Source organism: Piliocolobus tephrosceles, chromosome 11, assembly GCF_002776525.5.
Source record: "Piliocolobus tephrosceles isolate RC106 chromosome 11, ASM277652v3, whole genome shotgun sequence".
Taxonomy (NCBI): domain Eukaryota; kingdom Metazoa; phylum Chordata; class Mammalia; order Primates; family Cercopithecidae; genus Piliocolobus; species Piliocolobus tephrosceles.
This window is the reverse complement of record NC_045444.1, coordinates 128,161,660-128,181,973: the sequence shown is the minus strand read 5'-3', so window position 1 is coordinate 128,181,973 and position 20,314 is coordinate 128,161,660. Positions and strand designations below refer to the sequence as shown.

Here is a 20,314-nt window from a genome sequence, read left to right as displayed (position 1 = left end):
GAGAAGTTGCGGCGCAATGGAAGGACTTAAACCGAGAGTATCCGGGATTATTTTTCCCCGCCGTGCGGTGCGTGTCCCGGAAGTGACGCACGGCCAAGGCCGGCGGCCGCCCTGCCCCCGCTTCCTTTCACGCTGTCGCTGCCAGTAGGTGGTTGTGGCCACTGTGCCCGGAGGGAGGCGGCGGTGGCCAGTAATGCCTGGGAAACTCCTCTGGGGGGACATTATGGAGCTGGAAGCACCCTTGGAGGAATCCGAGAGCCAGAAGAAGGAGAGGCAAAAGGTGCGCTGAGCATGGGCCGCGCCTCCTTTTGGGCTGCGCCGGCTTGGGCGGGGAGGGGAACTGTCTGTCCCTGATGATGGCCTGTCAGAACCGGGCCGGATCATCTGAGGGCCTCCCTTCGCGTCGCCCTCGGCCCTCTGAGGTCGCTCAGGAGCCGTTTCCACTTCCACACTCCCAACCTGGATAAAGATGGCCCTGGGCTTTGGGCCTCCCCCCCGCATGGCCCCTCAGCCCTTCCCGTTGGCGCCTGAATCTCAGAGATGGGCAGACTCAAGCTCCCATCACCGTGGAATCTGTTCTTTCTCTCCTTAAGCAGTGACGCCTGTCATTTCGTTCTCATTGGCCCTCTTAGAAGATGATTAAGAACAAATGATTGCTTTGAATATGTGTTGCTTCTGTCACCCTGTCCCCTGTGCAAGAATCCTGGGGAAAGCGATCTTAGGTTTACAAACCTCAATAACTATAGAGGCTTAAGGAAAAGTGTCACAATGAGCCTTGCCAGGATTTGTCAGTGATGGAGATCGTGTGGTTTGCATTATTAATAGCTTTTACGGTCAGTATTTTCATTCAATCCGCAGGTGTTTATTGAACCTAATTTGTACCATACTCTTTGCTGAGCACCAAGGAGGTTAAACTAAATAAGTAAAGAAATGGTCCCTGCTCTCAAGGAGCCTCTAGAGGAGTTGTAGTCTTTCCTCCTCCCACCCCCATGGCCCCAAAAAAAAAAAAAAAAAAAAAAAAAAAAAAGGTAGGAAAAGGAAAAAACATCCTGAAACGCTCAGAGGATCACAAGGTGCTGAAAAATGCCCAGGTAAAATTATTACTGGAGACATTTGACCTGGAAAAAAGAAATCAGCTGAAGAGGCTAAGGTGGCAGTATTCGGAGGCTGACATTCAACCAAAGAATGAGATTTACTTTGTATAGCCTTAGAAAGCAGAATCTACCTCTCTGACCTTATCACTAAGGTAAACTTGCCATTCCAGCTAACACTTTTATTGTGCTAAAATATACATAACATTTATCATTTTAACCATTTTTAAGTATATAGCTCTGTGACATTAAGTATATTTACATCGTTTTGCAGCTGTCACCGCCATCCATCTCCAGAACTTTTCATTGTCCCAGACTGAAACTCTGTGCCCATTAAACACCCACTTCTCATTCCTTTCTCCTTCCACTCCCAGTAACCACCATTCTACTTTCGCTCTGTGAATTTGACTACTGAAGGTACCTAGAGTGTAAGCAGAAAACCAAGCAGGTATTTTTAAAAAGGCTTCTTTTGAAATTCTTATGTTTTACATCCAAATCCTGTCCTCCTGTCAAGGCCTAGTTTATGTCTTTCCTAACAACCCTAGCGTACAGTTACCTAGTTTCAGTGGCTATCTTTATCATTTGATTGACATTTATTATGCGTTTCTATGTAAAATTAGTTCATTTTTCCTATATGTATGCCACATATTTCCGAAAAGTTCTTGAGGAAAATCACCAAATCTTTGTCCATCCTTTTGTTTCACTATATTGTTGTAAATTGGTGGCTTTCACATTGTAAATTCTCCAGAAATATGTGTTGACGGCCCTTTAACTATGAAAGATAACCAGAGATTTGGAAACAGATTGGATTACCAACTAAAAGAAATGGAGCATTATTAGAATACTGGTCTGGTGGCTAGCTGCAGTGGCTCATGCCTGTAATCCTAGCACTTTGGAATGCTGAGATGGGAGGATTGCTTGAGCCTTGGCCTCCTGAAGTGCCAGGATTACAGACATAAACCCCTGGGCCTTACCAGTTTCAATAGTTTCTACAATGACAGTGTAGTTTTTGTTTGTTTGTGTTTTGTAGAGATGGGGTCTCACTGTGTTGCCCAGGCTAGTCTTGAACTCCTGGGCTTAAGTGATCGTACCACCTTGGCCTCCCGAAGTGCTGGAATTACAGGCATGAGCCACCATGCCTGTCCAACATTGTTTATTTTTGTAATTTTTTTTTTAATCATAAAAAGGTAACAGCAGCATTGAGGTTTGTTTAAATGGCATGCAATTTGAATTTGAAATTATTTTTTATCTAATTCCATGTTTGAAATTGTTAGTGTGTGTTTCTTTAAACACATGAACAGTAAAACTTACTGGGTAGACATACTGTTTTTGTTCTATGTGCACATTAGTGTACAGAGTTTTCAATAAATGTTAAATGATATCATGCTAACCTGTATATATGTTAAGGAAATCTTCAAGCTTACAGTAACTTTCTCTTGTATTAGCAACCTAAATAAAAAAAGCTTTCAAAAGCTATAGAATAAATTTTTAACTTATTTTCAGAAAAACTTTTACATTCCTCATTGTGTAATTTCTTTTAGCTTAGTTTATGGGCTTGTGTTAATCTTTATAATTTTGTCTACATCTGTGTGATTTGGATTAATAAATAACCTTTTTGGCTGGGCATAGTGGCTTATGCTTGTAATCCCAGCAGTTTGGGAGGCCAAGGCAGGAGGATCTTTCTTTCGTTTTTTTTTTGAGATGGAGTTTCTCTGTTGTTGCCCTGACCGGAGTGCAATGGCGTGATCTTGGCTCACCACAACCTCCGCCTCCTGGGTTCAAGCGATTCTCCTGCCTCAGCCTCCCGGCTGGGATTATTGGCATGCACCACCACACCTGGCTAATTTTGTATTGTTAGTAGAGACAGGGTTTCTCCATGTTGGTCAGGCTGGTCTTGAACTCCTGACCTCAGGTGATCCACCTGCCTCAGCCTCCCAAAGTGCTGAGATTACAGGCATGAGCCACTGCGCCTGGCCAAGAGAATTTCTTGAGGCCAGGAGTTTCAGACCAGCCTGGGTAACATGGTGAGACCCTGTTTCTACGAAAAATAAAAAACTAAGTGAGCATGGTGGTGTGCGATTGTGGTCCTAGCTACCTGGAAGGCTGAAGTGGGAAGGATTTGAGCCCGGCGGTTGAGGCCACAGTGACCTGTGAATGGTGTCACTGCACTCCAACCTAGGCAACAGAGTGGGACCCTGTCTCAAAAACAAAAGAAAAAAAAAGAGTGTTCCACTAAGTTTCCTTGTAAGTGAATCTGTACAAAATTAAAAACAGTAAATGAAGAAGAGTTGAATATAAATTATATTATTTAGGCCATTGGTTTCATTTTTACAGACCTTAACACGTGAACGGAAAGAAGGAGCCTTCTCCAATTTTCCTATTTCTGAAGAGACTAGAAAGCTTCTGAAAGGTATGCGGTTTTGTTGTTGTTGTTGTTGTTTTGAGACAGAGATGGAGGTTTCAGTGAGCTGAGATCGTACCACTGCACTCCGGCCTGGGCAACAGATTGAGACTGTCTCAAAAAAAAAAAAAAAGAATAAGACTAAAAGAGCAGCTTTGTATATTTTGTAATGGTTGAAAGTTTTGCAGTAAGAATGTAGAATATGTCAGTAAAAAAACATTGATAAGGACATTTTCAAACATATAAAATTGAATAGTAAATTGAATAGAAAGATTGAACAGTATAAAGAACACATTACCTATTACCAGTCTTTAACAATGATCTTTTCTTCACCCCTGCATTTGGAACAATCCCAGTCATCATTTCATCTTCAAGTAATTGTATATATTTCTAAAATGATAACTAAGGACTCTTTAAAACCAGAGTCATTATCACAGTAGAAGAAAAACAGTAATTTTTTTTTCTTTTTTTTTGAGATGGAGTTTCACTCTTGTTGCCCAGGCTGGAGTGCAGTGGTATAATCTCAGCACGTTGCAACTTCTGCCTCCCTGGTTCAAGCGATTCTTCTGCTTCAGCCTCCCGAGTAGCTGGGATTACAGGCGCCCACCACCACACCTGGCTAATTTTTTGTATTTTTAGTAGAGACAGGTTTTCACCATGTTGGCCAGGCTGGTCTCGAACTCATGACCTCATGTGACCTGCCTGCATTGGTCTGTCTGTCGAAGTGCTGGGATTACAGGCCTGAGCCACTGCACCTGGCCTAGTAATTCTTTAATATCATTAAATACCTAGTGTGCATATTGCCATTGCTGTCTTTTTTAAATAGTTTGTTTGAATCTGGATCCAAATAGAATTCTTACATTGCTACTGATTGATATGAGTCTTAAACATTTTATAATCTATAGTTCCTTCTTTTTCTTTGCAATTTTCTGTTGAAAAAACTCATTTGTTGGCCAGGCACAGTGGCTCACACCTGTAATCCCAGCACTTTGGGAGGCCGAGGCCGGTAGATCACCTGAGATCAGGAGTTTCAGACCAGCCTGACCGATGTGGTGAAACCCTGTCTCTACTAAAAATGTAAAAATTAGCAAGGCATGGTAGCACATGTCTGTAGTCCCAGCTACTTGGGAAGCTGAGAAAGGAGAATCGCTTGAACCCGGGAGGCGGAGGTTGCAATGAGCTGAGATCGTGCCACTGAACTCTAGCCTGGGCGACAGTGTGAGACTCCATCTCAGAAAAAAACAACAGAAAAACTCATTTGTCTTATGAGTTTCCCATAGTCTGTTTTGTTGATTTGCATCCCTGTGGTTTTTATTTTTATTTTTGTACTGTTAACACCACTCAAAGATGTGGTGGATTTTCTTGTTTTTTCATGTTGGGTTTTTGTTTTTGTTTTCTTGTCGCCCAGGCTGGAGTGCAATAGCACAGTCTCGGCTCACTGCAACCTCTGCCTCCCGGGTTCAAGCGATTCTCCTGCCTCAGCCTCCTGAGTAGCTGGGATTACAGGCGCCTGCCACCATGCCCAGCTAATTTTTGTATTTTAGTAGAGATGGGGTTTCACCACGTTGGCCAGGCTGGTTTGAACTCCTGACCTCAGGTGATCCATCTGCCTCAGCCTCCCAAAGTGCTGGGATTACAGGCGTGAGCCACCATGCCCTGCCTATATATATCTTTAAGTAGAGTGCCATATTTACAATTTTTAAAATTGAGGTAAAATTCACGTAACTAAAACTAACCATTTTAAAGTGTACAATTCAGTGTCATGTAGTACATTTACAATGTACAGCCATCATTTTTATCTAGTTCCAAACATTTTCATCACCCCAAAAGGAAACCCCACAACCAGTAAGCAGTTACTCCCCATTCCCTCCTTTTTCCTTTTTTTTTTTTTGAGATGGAGTTTAGCTCTGTTGCCCAGGCTGGAGTTCAGTGGCGTGATCTTGGCTCACTGCAACCTCCACCTCCCGGGTATAGCTGGGACTACAGGTGCCCACAATTAAGTTTTTGTATTTTTAGTAGAGATGGGGTTTCACCATGTTGCCCAGGCTGGTCTCGAACTCCTGACCTCAGGTGATCCGCTGGCCTTGGCCTCCCAAAGTGCTGGGATTACAGGCGTGAGCCACTGTACCCAACCTCCATTCCCTCCTTTCTTTATCCACTGTCAATCACTAATCTGCTTTTTGTCTCAATGGATATACCTGTTTTGGATATTTCGTGTACAGTCATGTGCTGCATAACAATGTTTTAGTCAGTGATGGACCATGTATATGGTGGTACATATTCGATGGTGGTCCCATAAGATTATAATGGAGCTGTCCTATACAGGTGTATCAGTTTTTATCTTTTATGCCGTGTTCTTACTGTACCTTTTCTGTGTTTAGATATGTTTAGAGACACACATACTTACCATTGCCTACAGTGTTCAGTACAGTAACATGCTGTTTAGGTTTGTAGCCTAGGAGCGATAGGACATATCATATAGCCTAGGTGTGTGTAGTAGGCTATACCCTAGGTTTGTGTACGTACGCTCTGATATTTGCATAATGATGAAGCCGCCTAACAATACATTTCTCAGAACGTATCCCTGCCATTAAGCAATGCGTGACTGTAAATGTAATCATACCATATGTGACTTTTTATGTCATTTCATTCATTTAGCGTAATGTTTTTGAGGTTCATTCATATTATAATTTTTATTATGTACAATGAAATGCAAAATCTTGTGTACATTTGCCTATTTTTGAAAAATTCATATGTGTGTAACCCAAACCCTTATCACCATATCAATATTGCCATCATCCTAGAAAGTTCCCTCATGCCCCTTCCCAGTCGGTATCCCCGGTTCAGAGACAACCAGTGTTCTGATTTTTCTTCCGCAATTGATTGGTTTTGCCTGTTCTGGAACTTCATATAAATGAAATTATACTGTGTGTGCTCATTTTCTGTTAAGACTTTATTCGGCATTTTTTTTTTTTTTTTTTTTTTTGAGACGGAGTCTCGCTCTGTTGCCGGGGCTGGAGTGCATTGGCTGGATCTCAGCTCACTGCAAGCTCCGCCTTCCGGGTTTACGCCATTCTCCTGCCTCAGCCTCCAGAGTAGCTGGGACTACAGGCGCCCGCCACCTCGCCCGGCTAGATTTTTGTATTTTTTAGTAGAGACGGGGTTTCACCGTGTTAGCCAGGATGGTGTCGATCTCCTGACCTCGTGATCCGCCCGTCTCGGCCTCCCAAAGTGCTGGGATTACAGGCTTGAGGCACCGCGCCCGGCCATTCGGCATTTTTTTTAAGGTTCATATTGTTCCATGTATATCAGTAGTTAGTTTCTTTTAATTGCTGAATGGTATTCTGTTTGAATATACTGCAGTTTGTTTATTCTTTCATCAGTTTATTGATGGCCATTTACTATATTGTTTTTAAGTGCTGCTGAGGAGAGTCTTTGTCTTACAGTCTCCCAGGAAGGCTAATTTGTGACCGGATAGAAAAACTACACAAGAGAAGTATTTTAAAATAATTTTAATGAAACAAATACTGTGATATTTTCTTTCTTCAAAGCATTTGGCCATCCAGTGTCATTGGTCTCAGAGGCCGGCAGTTATTGGAGATGTCCTTCAAGTCTATAGTGGGTCTGAAGGGAGGGCTATTATTTTCTGTGAGACCAAAAAGAATGTAACTGAAATGGCCATGAATCCACACATAAAACAGGTAAGTCTTTTTTTCATGCTTTCTCTAATTGAAATTATGGGGGTGAATCACTGAACGAAAATTATATTGTCCTTTGTGGACCAGATTTCATAGTCATTCTCAAAATTGAGTTGTAAGGCTGGGTGTGGTGGCTCACACCTGTAATCCTGTGACCTGGTAAGTCAGGATAGATTTTATCAGTTTTGTTTGTTTGTCTTGAGACAGGGTCTCCCTGTTATGCCCAGGCTGGAGTACAGTGGGACAATCATGGCTCACTGCATTCTTGACTTCCTGGGCTCAGGTGATTCTCCCACCCCAGCCTCTTGAGTAGCTGGGACTACAGGCACGTGCCACAATGCCCAGCTAATTTTTTGCATATTTTGTAGAGATGAGATTTCACCATGTAGCCCAGGCTGGTCTTGAACTCCTGGGCTCAAGGAATTCCCCCCCCCGACCCCACCCCGGCCTTGTAGCCTGCCAAAGTGCTGGGATTACAGGTGTGAGCCATCACACCTGACCTCTATCAGATGTTATCATTTTTTTTTTTAAGACTTTGAAAATGTGATCTGGAAAATATAAAAGTTGAAACAAAATGAATTTCTATGGGTAAGAGAGGGTAATATTTTAGAGTTGTGTTATAAAACTGCAAATTTTTATTAAATTACTAAATCAGAATACTAAATCCATGTGTCTTTTTCTTTCTCAAAAAATATCTTTTGGCTGGGTGCGGTGGCTCACGGCTGTAATCCAGCACTTTGGGAGGCCAAAGCAGGTGGATTGCCTGAGGTCAGGAATTCAAGACCAGCCTGGTCAACATGGTGAAACCCCATCTCTACTAAAAATATAAAAATTAGCCGGTGTGGTGGTGGGTGCCTGTAATCCCAGCTGCTCAGGGAGCTGAGGCAGGAGAATCGCTTGAACCCAGGGTTGGAGGTTGCGGTGAGCTGAGATCATGCCACTCACTCCAGCCTGGATGACAGAGTGAGACTCTGTCTCAAAAAAAAAAAAAAAGAAATAACCTTTTATAGAAAATGTCAAACACGTACAAAAGTTGATAGAATCACGTAAGGAACCCCTATGTATTCATCCTCCAGCTTCAATAATTATTTTATCTATATGCTAACCTACCTCCTTTTTCAGAATTATTTTGATGCAAACCCTAGATATCATATTATTATATCCATAAATGTTTGGATATGTATCTCTAAAAGAAAAGGATTTAAAAAAAAAACCAACAATACTGTTATCCCTTCTAAAAAATTAATATTTCAAAATATTAATTTTACATTATCAGTTGTCTTAGAAATATTTATTTTCTTGTATTGTTTGTTTTCTTGAATCTGGGTCCAAATAAGATTTTTACATTGTGTGATTATTAAGTTGCTTTTAATATATAGATTTCTCCTTTATGTATTTTTTATAGCTTTTTTTGTTTAAGAAACTACATTGTCATAAATCTAGAGTATTGCTTCCCCATGATGTCATTTAACATGTTCCTCTGTCTTCTATATTTTCTGAATATTCAGATTTGTTTGTTTGTTTGTTTAGGGCAGAACTGCTTCATAGGTGGTGTGCTTCTGGCAGGAGATATATGTGTCTAGTTCTTTTTGTGATGCTAACATCCACCAATAATCAGTGCCATCAGTTCTTATGTCAGTGTCTCCAGTCATTTTTGTTGTTTGTGACTTGTTATTGGGTAGATTCCTGAGAAAGGACTTATGGAAACAGTACTGCCTATTGATAATATCTTTTTTTTTTTTGAGGCGGAGTCTCGCTCTGTCACCCAGGCTGGAGTGCAGTGGCCGGATCTCAGCTCACTGCAAGCTCTGCCTCCCAGGCCCACGCCATTCTCCTGCCTCAGCCTCCCGAGTAGCTGGGACCACAGGCGCCTGCCACCGCGCCCGGCTAATTTTTTTGTATTTTTAGTAGAGACGGGGTTTCACCGTGTTAGCCAGGATGGTCTTGACCTCCTGACCTTGTGATCCGCCCGCCTCAGCCTCCCAAAGTGCTGGGATTACAGGCTTGAGCCACTGCGCCCGGCTGATAATATCTTATATGTGACTTTATACCTGAAAATTATTTTGGCTGTATATAAAATTCTTGGTTCACATTTTCTTTCCTTCATTGTCTTAAGTATCTTACTTTACAGTTTTTGAAACAAAGCATCGCTATAAAAAGTGAGATGCCAGTCTAATCTTTTTTCTTTATATGTGATTTTCTTAAAATCTTTTTTCTAAGTGATTTCCTTTAAAAATCAGTGGTTTTACTAGAATATATTTTTGTGGTGTTTTTTGTCAGTTTTTCTGGGTACTCAGTGTGCGCTTTCAATTTGTAGTTTCATATGTATTTTTTAAAAGTTTCATCAAAATTTTCTTGAATTACAATTTTTAGCGTTTGGTTTTCCAGTTGCTTTGGTTTTCTTCTTTAAGGACTCTTGTTGTGCATATGTTGGCTCTCTTTTTCGAATCTCCTTTGTCACATCTAATCTTTTTCATCTTTTTCCTTATTCAGTTTTCAAAATTTCTCTTTTTTTTAAGAGATAGGATCGTGCTGTGTTGCCCACATGGGAGTGCAGTGGCTATTCACAGATGTAATCATGGCACTTGATAGCTTTGAGCTCCTATAGCTGGGACTGTAGGCATGCACCACTACACATGCCTCAAAATTTCCCATTTTTAAGAAATCTGTTGTGTTTATTTGATCTTTTACTCTTTCTCATATAGTCTTCGTTTGTGAAGTTATCTTTTATTTCTACTTCTTTCTTGAGTTATTTTATCTCATTGAAAAACTGAAAAGTTTTTCTTAATTTGATTTTTATTCTTCACCATAGCATTAAAATTTTTTCTTTCAGCAGGCATAGTGGCTCACACCTGTAATCTCAGCACTCTAGGAGCTAAGTCAGGAGGATTGCTTGAGCCCAGGAGTTCAAGACAAGCCTGGGCAACGTAGCGAGACCCTGTCTCTACAAAAAATTTAAAAATTAGCCAGAGGTGGTGGTGTGTGCCTGTAGTCCCAGCTACTTGGGAGGCTGAAGTGGGAGAACTTTATGAGTCCAGGAGCTAGAGGTTACAATGAGCTATGATCATGACGCTGTACTCTATCCTGGGTGATAGAGTCACCCAGGACTTTTTTTTTTTTGAGAGTCTCCCTCTATTGCCCAGGCTTGAGTGTAGTGGTACAATCTCGGCTCACTGCAACCTCTGCCTCCTGGGTTCAAGCGATTCTCCTGCCTCAGCCTACATGTGCTGTGTGCCACTACACCCTGCTAGTTTTTGTACTTTTAGTAGAAACAGGGTTTCACCATATTGGTCAGGCTGGTCTCAAACTCCTGACCTCGTGATCTGACCGCCTTGGCCTCCCAAAGTGCTGGGATTACAGGTGTGAGCCACCGCACCCAGCTGAGTATGACCCTTTCTCTAAAAAAAAAAAAAAAAAAAAAAAAAGAATCTGTGTTTGTGTGTGTATATATATAATTTTAAAAACTTTTATGTATTATTTATGTATTTAATATATATATTTTATATATATATTTTTTTTTTTTCTGAGATGGGGTCTTTGTCACCCAGGCTGGAGTGCAGTGGCATGATCTTGGCTCACTGCAGCCTTCACCTTCCAGGTTCAAGTGATCCTCCCACCTCAGCCTCCTGAGTACCTGAGACCACAGGTGCGTGCTACCATGCCTGGCTAAGTTTCATTTTTGTAGAGATGGGATCTCTCTAAGTTGCCCAGGCTGCTCTTAATCCTGAGCTCAAGCAATCCACTTGCCTCTGCTTCCCAAAGTGCTGGGATTACAGGCGAGAGCCACTGTGCCCAGCCGATATATAATTTATCTGTATATTTTATTTTATTTCTTTTTTTTTTTTTTTTTTTTTTTGAGACGCAGTTTCACTCTTATCACCCAGGCTGGAGTGCAGTGGCAAGATCTCGGCTCACTGCAACCTCCTCCTCTTACGTTCAAGTGATTCTTATGCCTCAGCCTCCAGAGTAGCTGGGATTACAGGTATGTACCACCATACCTGGCTAATTTTTGTATATTTAGTAGAGATGGGGTTTCACCATGTTGGCCAGGTTGGTCTCGAACTGCTGACCTCAAGTGATCTGTCTGCCTCAGCTTTCCTAAGGACTGGGATTATAGGCATGAGCCACCGTGCCCAGCCATATATGTTTGTTTGAGTTCATTCAAAATGATATGCTTTTATTTGTTTTGTGGATAAGCTTTTCTAGATCACTTTATTGGTGGAGATAGTCTGCTTTTTTATTTTTATTTTTATTTTTGTGAGACGGAGTCAATCTCTGTGGCCCATGCTAGAGTGCAGTAGTATGATGTCAGCTCACTGCGACCTCTGCCTCCCAGGTTCAAGCAATTCTCCTGCCTCAACCTCCAGAGTAGCTGGGATTACAGGCACCGGCACCACGCCCAGCTAATTTTTGTATTTTTAGTAGAGATGGGGTTTCACCATGTTGGCCAGGCTGTCTAGAACTCTTGACCTCAAATGATCCGCCCACCTAGGCCTCCCAAAGTGCTGGCATTACAGGCATCAGCCACCGTGTCTGCCAAAAATTTTTTTTTTTAAGAGACAGGGTCCCGCCATGTTGCCAGTGTTGGAGTGCCTTGGCTATTCACAGACACATTAATTGCACATTGCAGCCTCTAACTCCTGGCCTTAAGGGATCCTCTCTCATCAGCCTCCTGAGTAACTGGGATTACAGGCATGTGCCACTGCTCCCAGCTTATTCTGCTGCTGCTTCTTTTTTTCCTTCCTAACTACTTTCTGTGAGAGTTGAGTGTGATCTTTTCTGTTGCTCATTTTTAGATTAAGTTAAACTTTTTGAACTGTAGATGGGAAGGCATTGGTGAGAATACTTCTGGCATCACAGCTCTAGAGCTGCTGCTTCTGTTATTTTTGTTAGTGCTTAAAATATAGTCTGTAAATTATATCTGAGTAAAGCTGTTTTTTAAAAAAGGTCTACTTTCTGAGCTCTAGCTGTGTCTTTCCTCACTTTTCTCTGTTTTTTTTTTTTTTCTTTGATCCTGTTATTCTTGGCATCCTTAGTTTAGATCCTCTGTCCAGCAGTTTCTCCTCAGTATGGGGCTTTGTCCCAGAAAGTGAGCATTGGCTGTTAGTTTAGAAAGTTCATATAGGGCCCAGCTTGCTCCAGTCCCCGCAGACCTTAACTCTGGCTCCTCATAATCACCCTCAAGTATATAAAAATCCTCCCAGGTTCAGCTGCTGTTGTCAACAATTTGTTTGAGAATACGCCTTCCAGGTAGCTTTTCATTAAGTTTTCAAGATGGCAGACCTGAAAGACTAGGTCCCTGAATCGCCTGTTCTTAGGACTAGCAAATTCCCCCACATAGATAAAAGAATTTATCCTTCCCTGCTCTTTTTTTTTTTTTTTTTTTGAGGAGTTTTGCTCTTGTTGCCCAGACTAGAGTGCAATGGCAGGATCTTGGCTCACCACAACCTCTGCCTCCTGGGTTCAAGTGATTCTCCTGCCTCAGTCTCCCAAGTAGCTGGGATGACAGGCATGCACCACCACCATGCCCAGCTAATTTTTTTTTTGTATTTTTAGTAGAGACAGGGTTTCTACATGTTCGTCAGGCTGGTCTCGAACTCTCAACCTCAGGTGATCCACCGTCCCACAGTGCTGGGATTACAGGCATGACCCACCGCGCCCAGCCTTTGCTCATGTTTTGGAAATCATGAGACCATTTTGTCACTTACTTGTTACATGTGTTGTCTGTGGATTTTTAGTTTTGTTATCGTAGTTGATATGTGTTATGTGGGAACTAGAGACTCAGAGTTACTGTCTTCCCCAGTGTCATTTTAATAATTGTATAGCATTAGCTTTGATGTTTAAATGTCCAGTATAGGCCAGGCATGCCTATAATTCTAGCACTTTGGGAGGCTGATGTGGGAGGATCACTTGAGGCAGCATAATGAGACACCGTCTCTATAAAAAGTTAAAAATTAGCCAGGGTCGGCTGCAGTGACTCACGCCTGTAATCCTAGCATTTTGGGAGGCCGAGGCAGGTGAATTGCCTGAGCTCAGGAGTTCAAGACCACCCTGTGCAACATGGTGTAACCTGGTGTCCACTAAAATACAAAAAATTAGCCAGGTGTGGTGGTGCACACCTGTAGTCCAGCTATTTGGGAGGCTGAGGCACAAGAATCACTTGAACCTGGGAGGTGGAGGTTGCAGTGAGCCGAGATCGCGCCATTGCACTCCATCCTGGGCAACAAAGCAAGACTCTGTCTCCAAAAAAAAAAAAAAAAATTAGCCAGGTGTGGTGGCATGTTCCTGTATTCCTGTCTACTTGGGAGGCTGAGGCAAGAGGATTGCTCGAGCCCAGGAGTTAGAGGTTGCAGTGAACTATGAACATGACACTGCATTCCAGCCTGGGTGCAAAGTGAGACCCTGCCTCTTTTTTTTTTTTTTTTTTGAGACAGAGTTTCACTGTCGCCCAGGCTGTAGTGCAGTGGCGCCGTCTGCTCACTGCAAGCTCCGCCTCCCAGGTTCACGCCATTCTCCTGCCTCAGCTTCCCATATAGCTGGGACTACAGGCGCCCACCACCACGCCCGGGTAATTTTTTATATTTTTAATAGAGACAGGGTTTCATCATGTTAGCCAGGATGGTCTCAATCTCCTGACCTCGTGATCTGCCCGCCTCGGCCTCCCAAAGGGCTGGGATTACAGGTGTGAGCCACCGCTCCCAGCAAACCTATCTCTTAAAACAATAAAGGCTGGGGGCCATGGCTCACGCCTGTAATCCCAGCACTTTGAGAGGCCGAGGTGGGCAGATCACGAGGTCAGGAGATCGAGACAATCCTGGCTAACATGGTGAAACCCCATCTCTACTAAAAAATACAAAAATTAGCCAGGCGTGGTGGTGGGCACCTGTAGTCCCAGCTACCTGGGAGGATGAGGCAGGAGAATGACGTGAACCCGGGAGGCAGAGGTTGCAGTAAGCCAAGATCATGCCACTGAACTCCTGCCTGGGAGACAGAGCGAGATTCCGTCTCAAAAAAAATAAATAAAATAAAATAAAGTCCTCTATAAACAGATAGATGCTAAATAGTGAAAGAGTGGTAGAAGGTAATTGATTTACCTTTCTTTTTGTTGCTTTAAAACATTCAGTAGCAGTTGTCTTGCAGAAGCTACTTTTAATCTTGAAGAAATTGCCTTGCTACAAAGGCTAGGGGAGAATTCCCCTTTCAGTGGACAATAATCAGGCCAGGGGCGGTGGCTCACGCCTTTAATCCCAGTACTCTGGGAGGCCGAGGCGGGCAGATCACCAGGTCAGGAGATCGAGAGCATCCTGGCTAATACAGTGAAACCCTGTCTGTACCAAAAAATACAAAAAATTAGCCAGGCGTAGTGGCGGGCATCTGTACTCCCAGGTACTCAGGAGGCTGAGGTAAGAGAATGGTGTGAACCTGGGAGGCAGAGCTTGCAGTGATCAAAGATCACTCCACTGCACTCCAGCCTACCTGGGCGACAAAGCAAGACTCTGTCTCAAAAATAATAGTAGTAATAATAATAATAAGAGTAATCTGTTTCTGTGATTTGGAGAATGGAATTCTCCATTCTGCTGGGTGACTGCTATTTAGGTAGAAAGTACTAGTAGTATCTCATTACGAGTTATATGGTTTTTTATGGATTAACCAGAGAACCTGAATAGTTTCTTTTTTTTTATTTTTAAATTGTCATTTACTTGTAAAAAGTCAAGTTTTACTTGGCTTCCCCCAGCAACAAATGCCTTCTAAATTCTAAAAAGCTGGTTTTGGTGGTACACCTGTAATCCCAGCTACTCAGGAGGTTGGGGCGGGAGGATTGATTAAGCCCCAGGCAACACAGCAAGAACCCCCTCTCTGAATGAATGAATGAATCATTAAACAGTCTGTCTCTCTCACGAAGAGAGGAACACACACACACACACACATTTGGAAAAAAAATATATTCAAAAGTTGGAGACTGGAAACCATCACTGATACCATGAATGTAGTATGTTCCTCTTAGGACAAATTGTCAAGTAAAAAAAAACCCTGTGTTCTTTTTTTTTTGAGACAGGATCTTACTCTGTCACCCAGAGTAAGATTGCACTTCATTGCTGAAGTGCAGTGGTGTGATTATGGCTCACTGCAGCCTCAATCTCCTAGGCTCAAGTCGTTCTTCCACCTCAGCCTCCCAACCAGCTGGGACTACAGGCATGCGCCACCACACCTGGCTAACTTTTTATTTTTTGTAGAGAAAGGATCTCCTTGTATTACCGAGGCTGGTCTCGAACTCTTTGCCTCAAGCAGTCCTCCCACCTCAGCCTCCCAAAGTGCTGGGATTACAGGCATGAGAAAAAATCCTGTGTTGCAATTGAAAAATTCACTATGAAAAACGGTCCAGCTTATTTAAAGTATATTGTTTATAACTTTTTTTCAAAAGTTAGATGTTTCTTCTCTGGAAATATTTTTCTTAACTTGTGTTATATGATAACCACGCAAATTTATTTTCTTTTTTTTTTGAGACGGAGTCTTGCTCTGTCGCCCAGGCTGGAGTGCAGTGGCCGGATCTCGGCTCACTGCAAGCTCCACCTCCTGGGTTCATGCCATTCTCCTGCCTCAGCCTCCCGAGTAGCTGGGACTAGAGGCGCGTGCCACCTCGCCCGGCTAGTTTTTTTGTATTTTTTAGTAGAGACGGGGTTTCACTGTGTTAGCCAGGATGGTCTCGATCTCCTGACCTCGTGATCCGCCCGTCTCGGCCTCCCAAAGTGCTGAGATTACAGGCTTGAGCCACCGCGCCCGCCAAATTTATTTTCTTATTTGGCTAACCTTTCCCAGTTTCTGCTGAGGTCTTTTTGTATTCTTGTCTGTACTTTAAATATTAGTATTCCTTACAGATCTGATTCTTACTCTACGTATTTTTCATGGAGGAAAAACATAGTGATTAATAGCACAGACTTGGGAGTCAGATTGGGGTTTAAATCTCAGTTGTGCTACTTACTAGCATAATTTTGTACCTACGTACATATGCACACATACTTACGTACATATATTGTCCTGCTTTTAAGAAGTGGTATTTCAAGTACCTGCTTTTGGTGAAGAAAAAGTAAATTAAAAAAAAAAAGTATTAGCCAGGTGTGGTGGCCCATGCCTGTTATCCCAGCACTTTGGGAGGCCAGGGCAGAAAGACTACTTGAGCCCAGGGATTTGAGACTAGCATGGGCATTTCATTTATATAGTAGATATATTTTTAAAGGGAGTCTTATGCATGAATTAAACATTTTAAAATGTATTATGGAAATTGTATTAATTAAGCTTCCTATTTAAAGGGATACTTTTGAGCCGGCTGCCATGGTTGATGCCTATAATTCTAGCTACTCAGGAGGCTGAGGTGGGAGGATCTCTTAGCCCAGTATTTTGAGGTTGTAATGAGCTATGATTTTGCCATTGCACTGTAGCTTGGGCAACAGAGCAAGATCCCATCTCTTAAATATAAATGAATAATAAAAGGATGTTTCCTGTCTTGGGAAGCCAAGACAGGAAAATTTATTGAGGCCAGGCATTCAAAAGCAGCCTGGGAAGCATAGCGAGAATCTGTCTCTACAACAAATAAAAAAATTGCCTAGATGTGGTGGGACACACCTGTGGTCCAAGCTACTGAGGAGGCTGAGGTGAGAAGCATTTCTTGAGTCCGGGAGGTCGAGGCTACAGTGAGCAATAATCATGCCACTGCACTCCACCCTGGGCGAAAGAGTGAGACCCTGTCTCCAAAATAAATAAATAAAATTTAAAAGGTGGTATTAAAAATTACTTTTTTTTTTTTTTTTTTAACCATTTTAAGATTTAGATGAGCGTCCCCGGCGTTGGCGTTGGCGTCATCGTCCTGGTCTCCGTCCGCCAGGCGCTCCCGCACCCTTGCTGACCCTGCCGCCCGCAGCCCTGGCGCTCCCTGCGGGCCCTGCCGAGGCTGTGCCAGCGCGCGCCCTGAGAGTCGGTGGGCGCCGACTGCGGCCACCGCTTCTGTTGGGCGTGCGTGGTGTGCTTCTGGGCCGAGGAGGATGGGCCCTTCACGTGCCCCGAGTGCGCCAACGACTGCTGGCAGCACGCCGTGGAGCCTGGCCGGCTCCCGCGTAGCCGCCGCCTTCTGGCGCTCGAGGCGGTGACCGTGGCGCCGGCGCGCAATGGCCGGGCCAGCGAGGCCTAGCTGCAGCTGCTGTGCCGCACTGACGCCAGCCCGCTCTGCGCCGCCTGCCGCCTGGCTGCGGGCCTCGAGCCACCCGAGTGGGAGCCGCGCTGGAGGAAGGTGCTGTGCGGCAAGGAGAACAAGGAGTCTGTGGAAATCATGAGAAAGAACTTGAATGACGCCCGGGACCTGCATGACCAGGCGGAGTCAGCCGCTGCAGTGTGGAAGGGACACGTGATGGACCATAGGAAGAAGGACTGACCAACTACAAGAAGCTGCGGGCCTTCTTTGTGGAGGAGGAGGAGCACTTCCTGCAGGAGGCTAAGAAGGAGGAGGGGCTCCTCAGGGAGGGGCTTCTCGCTCAGATCACTGCTGAGACAAAGCACCGGAACCTGGGCCTCAGCATGCTGCTGCAGTGATGGCGCCAACCCGCGGCAGTCCCAGAGCTGGAGGCAGGAGGATGGATCCTCATCTCCCTGGGAAGTGTCAGCGTGTGGCTGTCAGGGAAGTGTGGAAGGCGCCCAGCCTTGGGTCCATTTATATAGTTGTGTGTTTCAACAATGTCTCTATCCTTTACTCTGAGGTGTGAGTGTTTTGGGGGCTGCAAACACCTCCTGGTAGAGGCTGGACCTGAGGATCCTTCTGACCTGTGCCTGACCCTTCCTGAAGTCCTGGCCACAGCCCATCCTCCATGAGTCCCGGCAGCTCTGGGCCATGCCCTTCCTTGGTCACCCATCTGCCCCTCACCTTGTCATCCAGGGACCCAGACCCTGCACCTTCCATGCGGGCCCACAGATCCTTGGCAGGTACCTGAGGTGCACCGTTGAGTGTCAAATTTGGGGTTAGCATCCAGAAAGAAGAACGCACATGAGGCTCTGTGAAGGCTGGAACTCAGGGCTTCAGGGAAGAGAAAGGAAGACGATTGCACCTTGATGCCTCCTGAGGAAGCGGCCCTCCTCTTGAGGTGGGCGTGGGCCCCACCCAGCGTTATCAGTGTGGCTCTGTCCACGTCCCCCTTCCTGGCCCCCACCCTGCTTCTGTGTCTCCCAGGAGCCCTCCCTGTGCTCCACCTGCCTCTGCAGAAGGAACTCTCTCCGTTTCCCTGGGTGAGGGGACTGGCAGGTGGCAAACCCCATTTAGCCTCTCCAGGTCCTGCCATGGTGTCTCATCTTGCCGTTCTCTCTGGCTCTTTCTCTCTTCCCATTTCCTTTAGTAGTTGAATTTTGCAAAGCTCGTAGCAGTAGCTCAGTTGTCTGCAGCATCCTTGTGTGTAGATAAATTAGTGGACAGAAACTCAGCACTGGGGACAAGATTGCAAAGTCAGGGACATAGATGGAGGCAGATGTTGAGATTTGGGTACAGCTGGGCTTGTGAGCAGTGCCTGTTTCCAGATGAAGCCTTTCAGCACTTCCAAGTCCCCAGCCTTTCGTGCGATGTCTGTGAGTTTGACCTACCCAGTGTGTGGGCTGGAAATGCTGAATAAAGTGGGTTTGTGTCAAAAAAAAAAAAAAAAAAAAAAAAAAGATTTAGATGGGCCAGGCACAATGACTTACGTCTGTAATCCCAGCACTTTGGGAGGCCAAGGCAGGAAGATCACTTGAGCTCAGGAGTTTAAAACAAGCCCGGGCAACATAGTGAGACTTCGTCTCTATTTTACTAAAAAAAAAAATTATTTAATTTCTTTTCTCGAAGCAAGGAGTCAATTAATACAGGAATATAGAAGTATAGATATGTATAGATAGATCTAATCACTCCTATGGCTCCAGTCATTGAGTATATGCTAATAATACCCAAATCTTTTTCTCACTGGGATCTGCCTCAAGAATACTAGACGTACTGGCTACAGACACACCAACCTTTATGTTCCTAAACCTAAATTAATTAACTTTCTTTTTTTTTTTTTTTTTAATTAACTTTCTATACTCCTATACCCACTCTGTCTCCAGCGTTCACTAGAGCTAAATAATACATCTACCCATTGCTTAAACCGGAAATTTATGTGTCACTCTTGAATTTATTCCTTACCCTTGGCCATCCAGCCAACTACATAGTATTTTTGGATTCTGTCTCCTGTGGTTTAAAGTGTTACATTTATTTCTTTTTTCTTTTCTTTTCTTTTTTTTTCTTGTGATGAGTCTTGCTTTTTCGCCAGGCTGGAGTGCAGTGGCGCAATCTCGGCTCATTGCAACCTCTGCCTCCCGGGTTCAAGCGATTCTCCTGCCTAGCCTCCCAAATAGCTGGTATTACAGGCGTGTGCCACCACACCCCGCTCATTTTTGTATTGTTAGTGGAGATGGGATTTCACCGTGTTGGCCAGGGTGGTCTGGAACTCCGGCCTCAAGCAGTCCACCCATCTTGGCCTTCCAAAGTACTGGGATTACAGGTGTGAGCCACTGTGCCCAGTGGTTCCTTCCTTTCTTTCTCCCTCCCTCCTTCTCTCTCTCCCTTCCTCTTTCCCTCCCTCCCTTCCTTCCTGTTTCTCTCGTCAGCCAGGCTGGAGTGCAATTGTGTGATCTCGGCTCATTGCAACCTCCACCTCCCGGGTTCAAGCGATTCTCCTGCCTCAGCCTCCTGAGTAGCTGGGACTACAGGCACGCACCACCACACCCAGCTAATTTTTGTTTTTTTTTAGTAGAGACGAGGTTTCACCATTTTGGCCAGGATAGTCTCAGTCCCTTGACCTCATGATCTGCCCACCTTGCCCTCCCAAAGTGCTGGTATTACAGGTGTGAGCCACTGCCCCCGGCCTCTTTTTTTTTTTTTTTTTGGTTTTTTTTTTTTTTTCCGGGTTTTTTTTTTTTTTTTGAGATGGAGTCTTAGCTCTTTACCGAGGCTGGAGGTGTAGTGTCACGATCTCGGCTCACTGCAAGCTCCACCTCCCGGGTTCACACCATTCTCCTGCCTCAGCCTCCCCGGTAGCTGGGACTATAGGCGTCTGTTACCATGCTCGGCTAATTTTTTG

At 44.2% G+C, this 20,314-nt stretch overlaps 1 pseudogene across 1 annotated transcript; it reads left to right on the top strand.

Moving 5' to 3' along the window:
* Positions 1-81: 81 nt before the first annotated feature.
* LOC113223344 lies at positions 82-18,291 on the top strand (annotated as a pseudogene). The gene is made up of 3 exons (XR_003308703.1): positions 82-280; positions 3,426-3,501; positions 17,011-18,291. The product of XR_003308703.1 is annotated as an E3 ubiquitin-protein ligase RNF187-like (transcript).
* Positions 18,292-20,314: the final 2,023 nt, after the last annotated feature.